General features: G+C 42.2%; 1 protein-coding gene across 2 annotated transcripts in view; it reads right to left on the reverse strand.

The window, feature by feature from the left end:
• The window catches only part of ano1b (anoctamin 1, calcium activated chloride channel b), a 226,703-nt gene that overhangs the window by 196,690 nt on the left and 17,920 nt on the right, over positions 1 to 12,093 (reverse strand). The window lies entirely within an intron of this gene.

The following is a 12,093-nucleotide window of genomic DNA, read 5'->3' on the forward strand; positions in this document are numbered from 1 at the left end:
TGCTGGACAGGAAGTGAGGGAAAAAAAAAGATTTAGGTCTCTAGATTCATACATCTCCAAATTTCTAGTGGTGGCAGGTCAAGGGAAGTTTATTTATAGAGCACACATATCGTACACAAGGCAATTCAAAGTGAACTAGATTTTCCCAATTTCCTACATTATTTCTTAGCCAATAGGTTACAATATATCGCCAAATGGTGTAGATCTTGTTCACTAGATGAACCATGGTTAGATTTAGAAGAAACATTTTGCGATCATTTATCATTTAGAAATCTCAAACTTCCCATTAATTAGCCCAAATATCAAGTATAATAAGTATTTCAAAAGCAAGTGGGAATGTCTTAAAATAACCAAGTCTTCACTCTACCCGTGTAATTGTACACCCATCTGGAACAATCCTTAAAAACAAAATAATGGTTAATTGGAACAACCACGGTGTTAAAATTGGCTTTGTTCTTAGATATTATAAATGCATATTAAATAGTCTCTGTACTTTTCCAGGTCTGTCGTGCCAAGTCCAGTGCTGATATACTTCATGTGTGACCACCAATAAATACTTTATTCGACTTGAGATTCCTCCGGCTTGTTCTTGAGCTTCCAATGAAAGAATCGAGCTAACAATTTGGTGCCGTGACCCGGATTGGTTGACTGAGACTGTGTCCGAGGGAGGACTGCCGGAGCTGATCGAAGGGGACACTTTTTTCAGACAATTCGAGGCGCCCAAACATAAGGTGAGCAGAAAACCTATAATACATAAAATATATGTGAAATTTCTGCACATTGGTCATGCTAAATTAAGTCGTCTGAATTAAGACTCAAAGTATAAATTTACTGTGTGTTGGTTACATTGAACGGTCACACGTGAAGTATAAACACAGTCTCACATAGGGAAAGTAATGAGTGTCCAGATAATTTAATTTGAATAAATAAAAGACAAAATAAATTAATTTCATAAATGAATATCCCCAGTCAGGGTTTGTCTTCTAAATTGAGAGGTTTCCGCGTGCGAAGAGCTCCGCGTGCGAAGGGTCTTTAATTCCACGTGTGGTGGTGGGGCTAAGAATTCGGCATAAGGACACAGGGCTAGGTTTGTTATTTTTCTTGAAAATGTGGGGTGGTTTGCTACTTGATTGATATTTTACTGTGCTATTACACAGATCTCAAGTGGTTCTGTACAAAAGGGGGCAATATTTATCCTAAACAGGTTAATCAGTTACTTATTGAGATGAAATGGCTGCTTTCTTGATGCTGTGCTGCTCCCAAAATAAGAGCTAACCACAAACATTTCTATCCTGTAGCAAAGAACTGCAGTGGAGGAGTTTGGCAATTAATTAACAATTAATCATGGTTTACTAAAACTTCTCAAGTTTTTCCAAAAATTCTGTTTTTTTTGTCTTCTTTTGTTTTTGTTCTGCGTTGTGTCTCTGTGTTTATGTGTTCTCCAAATAATTTGAGGTTTTTTTCCACAGCAAAATAAGGTGATGGTACTGGATTTCTCATTAATGCTGCACAGCATGTTGGTGGCTATTCTGGTATTGTCCTAAAAACAAGGGTTATACCAACTGGCCAGTTGTTTTGTTTTATTTTACGATTTATTTTACTTAATTTTCTTTTATTCTGTTTTTGTTTCGGTTTGGGGTTCATATGAAAAATGAATTGGGCATTAGGATTGAACCTTTCAAAAAAGACATGCCCTGAGTATAAAAATGCAGTGCAAATTACATGTTGCACTAAGCGATTTGTTCTCCTCCTAATATTAATCCACAGATTCAGAACCACTACAAGACGTACGGCCGGAGAACTCATACGCTTGAGTTCTGGAAGGCCTTGCCCATCATGCCAAGATGATGGTGGAAAAACGACACAACAAAATTATCCCAAAAGAAGATTAGTTAGGAAAAAGGGGTGGTAAAGACCCCTTCATGGAAGTGAAGTGCCAGTAACCTCTCCTTCCGAGTTAGCTCTGGATCAGAATGCTGAACTGATGTTCAGCCATGAGGAGAACCGAGCACCAAGCAGTGACAGGATTGGACCAGAAGAGACCACACGACTCGTCACGTGCTCATAAAATAATAATAATAATAATAAAAAAATTTCACTTAAAAAGAAATGTTCAGTTATTACACATCATTGGATCAGAAATAATCATAATTTCTCAACAGGGTCATATACTCATGGTCTCTAGTTGAGTTTGAGTACCTTTTGCAAAGAATCGGACGGAAAGAATAATACGAGATGTGCGCACGTTGGGGCATGCGCTGGAGGTCGTAGTTGCGCAGCTCTGCCCACATGCATGATACCCTCTGCGTACGTACGAGCACATAATGACCCCAATGCGGAGGGGGTTTTGAAAATTTCTAGTGGACGCCACTGAGCCATTTTGCTCCGCCCACACACGATACCCTTTACATACGTACGAGGTCGTCAGGGTAGATGTGTGTGCCAAGTTTCATGAGATGATGATAAGGCTTTCCAATCACAAACGCCATCACAAGATTTTCACCGCCTGGCCACGTCCACACCGTTCAGAGTTTGGAAAAGTTTCTCCATGATTTTTTCCGCCCATGTCTTAAGAGTAACCTGGCCAAGTTTGAAGCAAAATTCCCACACAATGCAGTTGAACAGTCCAACGTTAAAGCCCAATTTGAAGTGAGAGCCGGTTTTCATAAAGTAATCAGAGCTAATAAAAGCGCCATCACATGGTTGATTTGTATATGTCAACAGGAAACATTTTCATTCGATCATGTACAGATCATATGTGATGCGTAAATGTAATTGACCAACATTGTGGCGAGGTGGCCTGGTTCAACACACGATTCATACATTCTGAGTAACAGCATTGTTGGGAAAAGACTACAAGTTGACGGGTGGCTTCTTAAGCCCTATTCGGACGGGACTAGTTTAATGGGGGGACCTGGGGTAAAGTAATAATAACCGGGAAATCTAGTCCCGTCCGAACGCGCCATGTCAGTAAAGATAGCGGAGTATGTCGGTAAACTTTGCCGAGAATTCTACCTCCTGTGAAACGGTCCGGAGTATCTACCATAGGTAATACTAATCCCGTGCGAATGCGACCTTCGGTAATAAGTACGGAATATGTCGTCACATCCTTTTAAAGAGAGAAACAATTAGGTGTGTCTGTTTGCAAACATGGAGGTTCTGGATGAAGCGCTGCTTGCAAGCACGCATGGTCGGCGCCATGTTTGTTTACAGATGGGGTTTACGGAAGTGAAATGAAGATGTGCATAGCATCCAGGATGTGACGGTTGTGCGTAACCAACAACTCCTCCCATGTTAGATGAATATTACAGGGTTTTCTTGTCCCGTCCGAATTGGTCATTTCTTCTCCCTGGCGTCGTCTGGTTAACCAACATTACCATACGTCCCCCCATTGAACTAGTCCCGTCTGAATAGGGCTTTAGTGAGTAACTTTATTTCGTGTAATTGTCCTAATATTATTGAGCATGTGTGCCCCCAATTTCAATATTCCATCTTCACAGCATCATCAGTCTGTGGTTAAAGTTAGTTTTTTGCTGGTTAAACTACAGCTTAAGATCTTTCTAACAAGCCCCTGATCGTCTCTGTGTGAAAATGCTGATAACCCTGTGTGTATTGTGAAATGTCTTAATCAGCCTCACCTTTTCCCCTGCCCTCTTCTGCACCTTGGGGGTAATCAGAATCACCCACGGATGCTCCCACCACCCCTGAGAGAGCAGTGTCACCCATAGTTACGCCGACTCTCTGTTCAAACAGCGTGCCAAAGAGCATATTTTTGTGGACCTCCACTTCAGAAAGTAGCACTGACATCTCGCTTTCTGTGAAGTTCTTTTTTCCCATCTTACTCATTCTTTTTTTCTTTATTTTCTGATCGTACAGAGAGGGGAATCACAGGTGCAGGGCTCATTTACATATGATTTGCATGTTTAAGTAGGGGCGTGGACAGGGAGGAGTCGGGTACTCTAACGTGCGCTCAATTCCACGTTGATTGGGATGTACAAAGGAAATGTGCTTGGATTGATGCGTACCACAGATTCAAACATCTGGATATTTTTGTGCGTTGGAGGGCATTTAGGTTTGAACGTACGGCATGTTTTAGTAATACATGAAGCCCCTGGTGAATTGGAATCTGGTCACCCTATGTAGGCTACAAAACATTTTTAGAGTATCAACAACTCAAGCAAGTAAACAAGTAAGAAAGGGCTGTTACCTGGCTGCTCTGTATGGTTGGGTGGTGGGTGATGTTATTGCTGGCTGTTGTGTGTTTCTCTCCATTTATGTTTCTGCAGGGGCTCTTGGCGATCTTGTGTATGGCCACAGTTGGCTTTCTTTTCTCTCCACAGATGCAGCATTTGGTTACCTGGTTTTGGGCTGTTTGTGTCTATCTTTTAAGCTCTCTCCTTCCCTCTGTCCTCATTCCCCCTCTTTCTTTAATTTCTTCTTTCAAGTATTATTGCCAAAAAAAAAGATTAATACAACGGCACTGCAAACTAAGATGAGAACACTGAAAGTCTACAGTGCTGTAGGCTTTGGTTTTGCCCATGCCTGTGTTTCTGAACACCGCAAAAAAAAAAAAAAAAAAAAGGTTTGTCGTTATGCAAAGTTTTTACATTCTAGGTCACATAAGCATTTAAATGGAGGATGCAAAAAAACGAATGAAAAGCTGCAAACTGTTTGAATCACTTTATGCTTCAGTGGTGTCATGATCTCTGACTGAACCCGACCTCTGATGGTGGATGTTCTTGCTTTTGCTATGACAATAAAAAATATAGCGTACCTAATGTTATATTAAATATGTATATGGTCATATACCCTCTATGATTACCCATAGCTTGGTTCATATAAAAGCTTACATTTTTTAAAAATTTTAATTTAAAAAGGCTTTTTGACTCTGACCCAGAAGCATCTTGGTGAAACATATTTCAGCCAAAGCAAATGCTTCTGTAGCCTAAAACAGGCCCAGATTCTTCTGAAGCTTGTTCCTGCTGACTTTTAAAAATTCGAAACAACTACTTAAGACTTTATTCATCACAATCATCACTGACATAAATTATTTCATTGCATTTTTTTCCTTCAATATGTGACTGAACTGTGGATCAAATTCACAAAATTGCATCAATTGTATGTTCATATTAATTTCCACATACATCTTTTAAAGTGTTTTAAGACTTGATTCAGTTTGATTCGACTGCTGGCATTCTTACTTCATTTTTGTCATTTTTTTTCTTCCTGCTTTGGCTGCAGCAGCTGCTGATTTTCAGTCCGTAAGAATTGTAGATTGTGACTGGTCAACTGATGCCAACTTCCCCTGTTTTACATGAAGGTGTGCATATTCAGAGTTTGAAACCCTGGGTTGACTTATAGAGTTGATAACCAGTACCCCTTAACCTGATTCATTGTCAGGGTGAGTTAAACAGATCACCTAAAGCTACCCTGAATATATTGAATCTGCTCTGTAGCACAGGCCCCTAGTGTCTCAATCAGTCCTAGGTCTGCCTCCACTATCTGCTGCAGCTTTAAAATATAAGTGAGAGAACCCTCACACAATTACGAAAACAAACCAATAAATCAGATCAACCCACATAGATTTATTTGCCAATGGATACAAGTGGTAGGTCGAGTACATGGTTAGAGAACTTCTCCTAGGTTTGAATGAAAAGTACTCTGTTTCATCAAGTATCAATTTGATGTAACATAGATTATTCTCTTAAAGGAACAGTTCACTATTTAAGACCTTGAGTCCCAGTTCCAGCTTGTTTATCAAGAATAAGAAATGAGGAGACCATTTTCACAACAATAGCTCATTTCTATCCATTTTGGCTGTTTTCGCTGGTCCATCCTGCTGCTACAGACAGGGTTCCATTGGGCACTCTGTTCAATGTCCTTAAAACAATACTAATGTTAATTTTAAAGAAAAGGTCAACTCACCGGGTGGTTCGTGGATGTTCCTGTGTGTCCCAAAAAAAATTGCGTTGCGAAATAAAAGTTATTTCTTGCTTTATTTAGCATTTTGTAATCCAATTGTATTCCGTTTGGAAGACTTTTCACTTTCACTTTCACTGTCAGATCACTGCGCCAGGGCTAGAGCCTCAGACTCAAATATAGAGCGGATGTTTACGTGCGTCGTGATTTAGCATGAAAAATAGTTCCTGAACAGCAAAGAACACGGATTACACGGATGGAAAACCATAAAATGCGCCGACATTTTTTTTTTTTTTTAATACCACTAACCACCCGGTGAGTTGACCTTTTCTTTAAAATTAACATTAGTATTGTTTTAAGGACATTGAACAGAGTGCCCAATGGAACCCTGTCTGTAGCAGCAGGATGGACCAGCGAAAACAGCCAAAATGGATAGAAATGAGCTATTGTTGTGAAAATGGTCTCCTCATTTCTTATTCTTGATAAACAAGCTGGAACTGGGACTCAAGGTCTTAAATAGTGAACTGTTCCTTTAATTCAAAAGTAAAGTTTTAAAAAAAAAGAAAAAAGTCAACGGAAAGTAAGAAAAAAAAGGGACATTGGAATACATCTGAAATACTAGCTAGAAGCAAGGAGGGCCCAGAGCTTCAAACGTCTCACTTAGGTCACTGATGTTTTCCAACAAATGCCTGTGTAAAATGACAGTGAACCTCACAGATTCAACCTAAATGTGCTTCATATAACCCCCACTGGCAGGGTTAGCACTCAGCCCAGCCTCACTTCACAGCCTTTAACAGCTACATTGTCCCCAACACGAAAATTTTATAGTGACAAGATAAAAAGTTAAAAGCTACTATGTGGCTTTTTTTTGCAGAGTTGAGCCAAACGATCTAGATCACAGCAGAGTTGGAGTTCCCATCTCTAGAGGCAAGATAATTAATTAACAAATTCCCTGATTTAACCATACACTAAATTTTGGAAGAGCTTGTTGGAGATACCGCACCCTGAACTGGTTCATTTGTAGGTGAAACTGGTCTTTTTTTCTCATTTTGGGGCAGCAGCTTACTTCCAGATAATCGCACTCCCAGTTTTACAGAGAAGTCTCCATTTATGTCCATTGTTTCTCTTTCTCACTGGGTTTTCCAGTGGGAGGGTCACACCCTCGTTCCCAGGGTGACCCTTCAGGTGACAGCATGTCACTATTTTCCACTTTTTCTAAGAACGCAGTTCTAAGAACGCCATTCTAAGAACGGTCCACCTAGAATTCCGTTCTGATAACTGCCCTTCTCCAGCGGAACTGTTTCAGTTTGCATTCGTACACGAGTCGGGACTGATGCGGCGCGCACAGCCGCCTGCGACAGCGACGTGTTACTTTAGCGCCACATTCAACAACAAAACAAAAGAAAACTCGTTAAAAGTAAGGAGAGAAGAAAAACACCACCAAGAAGCTAACATGGAGAGCGGGGAGGCCACCGTGTTCATGGTCTGCATGATGGTGATATTAATCATGGACGATCACATGGGGCGTCTAACATGGAGGCTGGAAGAGCTCACAGAGAGAGTCAGGAGACGAAGAATGGAGCGCAGGCCATACTTCTTGGTTTCATGAAGGAAGGAGAGCAGAGCACCGCGTAAGTTTAACTTATTAAACACGCGCAGGTTGTGTCCGTGTCCTATGAGGAAACATTTCAGATGTGTTCCTATAGAACCCAGAACAGACCCAGCTGAGGAGAAGGAGCTAAAATGGTTATAGAAACTGAGGGCCATGGTCCCTCAGTTTCGCCGCCCGAGACATCTCCACCAGTCAAGCCCCAATCCAACTCACCTCTCCCTGGCAGAGGACCCCTCCCACTTCTGTAAGACAACTCTCGTTCATTTCAGTGATTCATCCAGTATTCCGACCTCACCATATTGTCTCCCTTTCAGAGCCCCAGATCCTTCCATGATTCTGCTGCAGTCCTGATTACCACAAGATTAATCCTTTTGACTTACAATAAAGAACCCTGTGTCTATTCCCGGTTACCTCAGTATTTTCTGCACGTGGGTCAGAGGTCTTAACAAAACCATGACAATATTTCCAGGATATTAGACTGTGCCTAAGTACAGCATGTTTCACAACAGGTTGGCGGAAGGAGGCTAGAAATAGGCAATATGGCTGGGTGTACCATTTCTAGATTTGTAGCAGCCGCGACTATTCAGAGACAACAGGGGAAGCCGGGCAGCCTCTCCCATTCTCTGGTGAAATTGCTACATCTTCAATGTTAAATTGACAATAAAACAGTTATTCACAAAACACAAGATATGCCCAATACTGCATTTACTTTCATAACTACAACATGTTGTCCTGTAGCTTAATGAAGTGATTTGTTCTGAAATCGCCGCCGTTCACTGAGGAAATCATGTTATGAAGCCGCCACTAACAGCCAGGCTTCCGAGCCGAGGGCTGCCCGGCTTCAGGAGGGGGGGAGAGTCAAGTTTTTTTCTACAATTCTAGGTCATCATTGGCTAAATCGACAAAAACTCATCACTTCCGAGGCAGCCCGGCGTCTTTGGGGGTAGATTAGACGTGGGCGTGTCAATGAGGGGCTGTGTTGTGATGATTGGAGTTAGTGTTTGTCCATCATGAGAGATGTTGTGGCAGCCGAATTTTTAAGCGGGGAGAAGCACGCTGGAACTTCAGTCCCAAAGCGGATACCAAAGAGACTGGTTGTCTGTGAAAGTGCTGTAATACTTTAAGTTGTTTTTTTCCAGAATTCATGCTGCCCATTCACAAATGTTACCTTTAAGAATACTTACCACCACCATCAAACTCTAAAGGCTCGTGTATACTTCGCAGCAGTGTGTCGCAGTGAGCTTGTCGCAGATATGACGCAGTTATATTTGATTTATGCCTTGAAGCGCTGTCTGCGCTATGTTAATCCCACGCCACAACGCAAGAGGGACAATCACGAACAAGCTAGGATTGTGGGTGTTACGGTTATGGAGGTCATTCAACAACAATGGCGACTGGACGAATGCGCACTTTGATTGAGATGCAGCTGATCGATCTACTGAGCTACTACTGGAGCTGGCAGAGAGGCGAAAGAATCGTCACGGTTAGCGCGGTTAGCGTCAGCCGGTTAGCAAACCAGAAATACGCATAGTGTAGAGCGGATGTAGAGTTGACCAATCAGAGGCCTCCTTTCTCTCCTCCCTGCGGCGATATCTGCGGCACTGTCTGCGGTGAGTTACAATTTTGGGGAGGTGCACCAGAGTGTCTGCGTAAGGGGCGGGGGCATGTCTGCGTTAACTGCGACACACACGCAGACGACCTGGTTTCCGACCATAAATCAGGCTTAAGTATTCATTATGACAGGGAAAAATGCTCCACAGATTCTGATCCAGCCATTTACAGGCCATACATTCCATCATACTTGATTTTGGCCTTGCTGTGTGAATTTTCAAAGTCTATACCTTCTTTCTGTGTATTTTCTGGGCATACTTGTCATACTAGACACAGCTATGTTATAACTAATTCTTTTTAACTTTGCTATCTTCTGCATGAGCCTTACACCAATTTAGAGCATTCATGGATGATATGACGTTAGTGACTACAACAGTGCTATGTATGAAGAGAATACTTGAGAGACTTGATAAAAATCTAAAGTGGGCTGGTATGAAAATCAAACCTAGTAAGTCTAGAAGTATCTCAATAAGTGGAGGAAAATTAATAAAGTTTGTAATAGATGAAGAAAAAATTCCAATAATTAGGGAAAAGGCAGTAAAGAGTTTAGGCAGGTGGTACCAGGCAGACATGAATGATGTCCTGCCTGTGACATTTTACTCACATTAGGGGAGTGACTCTGGGACGCCAATGATCACTAGCCTCCTGATCACTGAGGCTCAGTGATCTTTCACACTGAGACCCGCTACCTTAGCGGGTCCAAATTGCACCTTCGACCCACGTCAAGCAATGTGAACGCTTGGCGTGTTAGGTGACCTGTGTCGCCTGAAGCCGAGTTCAGGGGGCGTTGCCTAGTGGCAGAGCGTCACACAAAACACATAAAATGCTGGGCGTGTACAATGGCGTAGGCACAAGCCATGCGTCAGAGGTAGGGTTAAATACAGAGTGGCTTCCTTCCCAGATGGCGTAGCACATGTCAAAATATGGCCAGTCCAATTGCCCTCTGCCACTCCTGCCGTTGTGGTCATTAACCGCATGGAACTTTTTCCTCATGGCCTTTAGTTTGTTGGTCACCTGCGTCTTGCTGCGTGGGAAACCGCGCTCTCCCATCTTTCTCGCCAGCCCTTCCAGCAGAGGTCCATCTTTCACCGTCCCCGACATGTGGCGGTAAATAACGTCCTCTGCTCGGAGGCTGAGGAGCTCGTGGACCTCCTTGTCTCCCCAGTTGGCCATCTTCAAAAATGTCTCGAACTTGATGTAAAACAGAGTGAAACTTGTCCTCACCTGTCGCTGTTGTTCTGAATCAGCTGTCCATTCTGTCTTTTAAACTCCTCACGCCACGCCCACGTCCGACCCGCGTCAATTGCTTTCACATCAAACTCGGCTCTGCAAAAAGACTAGGGTCCGACGCGGGTCGAAAGGCGAGACGAGTTGACGCGGCAGCCCGGGTCGGCAGTGTGAACGCAACAGCGGACACGCTAAATTCACGGATTAAACGCGGGTTATTCCTCAGTGTGAAAGGGGCTACTGATGAAAGGAGGTTCCCACCTGATGACCCCAATGACATGTTGGTCAGCACTGCTCACTGGTCTATATAGGGATTTTAGGAATCAGGAGGTTCTTTATTAGCTACTGAGCCAGTATTAGAAGATTAATTGTTGAATTAACGGAATTATTCACTGGGTCAATTTTCTTTTGTAGCACAAGTTTCCTGTGTTTACTTTGACCTCAATTACCTCAAAATTCTTCTCACAATACCCCATAATGACAAAGGGAAGCAGGTTTGTTTTTGATATAGGTTTCTTCCTGTTAAAAAGGAGTTTTTATTTCTTTCCACAGTTGCCTCGTACACGCTCAGGATGGGAGACTTTTGTGCATTTTTGGTGCAATCTGTTGGTTTTCTTAGCTAGGCTACTTTCTTTAAATTGGGTCTGTATGTATGAATAGGACTAATATGGAATTGAATTAATTGGATTATGATTGTATTACAATGAATTGGATCCTAATTGGCTTGAATGAAGTGCCCTGATATTTGCTGGGTTTTTTTTGGCTCTATATGAATAAAACTGAATAGAATTTAATTGATAAAGCTGCTGCACCTTCCAAGATGAGCAGATGTTCTCGCCATTCTTATTCTGGAGCTGGCTGAACTGGTGCTGCATTTATTTGCATGCCACCTGCTGTCACTGTCCATTCGTTTCCACCTTGCCGACCAGTCCATGTTGCATCAAGACCTATAACAAGTTGGAAAGGTCACCAAGTTTGTGGAAAACAGTGGGTTACTCACCAGTGGCCCCTTTTAACTGCTATTCTCTGAAGCTTCTTGGACAGTCCATTGTCACCTGATGACTTTTTGATGCTGTAGATTTCTGCACTGCTGCACCTGGAACCACCATTGCTACTATCTGTAGTACAACCTGGCCTATGGTCGATGAAAGTGCTAAACAGGCACATTTGACTGACTTTTTGACCACTTAAAGGTGAATATTTATTCATATCATTCTCCAATACATGTGTTAAAAATCCGACAAATTACCAGAACCAAAAAGATAGATTAACTCATGAACTACACTTACTAAAGCAACTATAACTTATGTCTCTGATCTGCTGTGTCCCTACAGCTCCGGCCGCTCCCTTCAGTCCTCAGGCCAGAACCTCCTCATGGTCCCATGGACTTCCTTTAAAACCAGAGGAGACTTGTCTTTCCAGGCTTTTGCTCCAAAATTATGGAACAAGCTGCCTGTGTCCCTTCGTGAGGCGGAGTCTGTGGATTCTTTTAAGAAGCAGCTGAAGACATTCTTTTTTAGATAGGCTTTTAGTTGATTGGCCCGATGTCACTTTTATTTTGTATCCATATATGAACTTGTTTTCTCTTGGTGGTTTTTGTTTTACTGTGTAAAGCACTTTGTGATTTTTATCTATGAAAGGTGCTATATAAAAAAGTTCTTCTTCTTCTTCTTCTAAAACAAACGTGTTCTGACAGCACCACCTCTTATGACCACAAAACCTAA

The sequence above is a fragment of the Odontesthes bonariensis genome, chromosome 7, assembly GCF_027942865.1.
Source record: "Odontesthes bonariensis isolate fOdoBon6 chromosome 7, fOdoBon6.hap1, whole genome shotgun sequence".
Classification (NCBI taxonomy): domain Eukaryota; kingdom Metazoa; phylum Chordata; class Actinopteri; order Atheriniformes; family Atherinopsidae; genus Odontesthes; species Odontesthes bonariensis.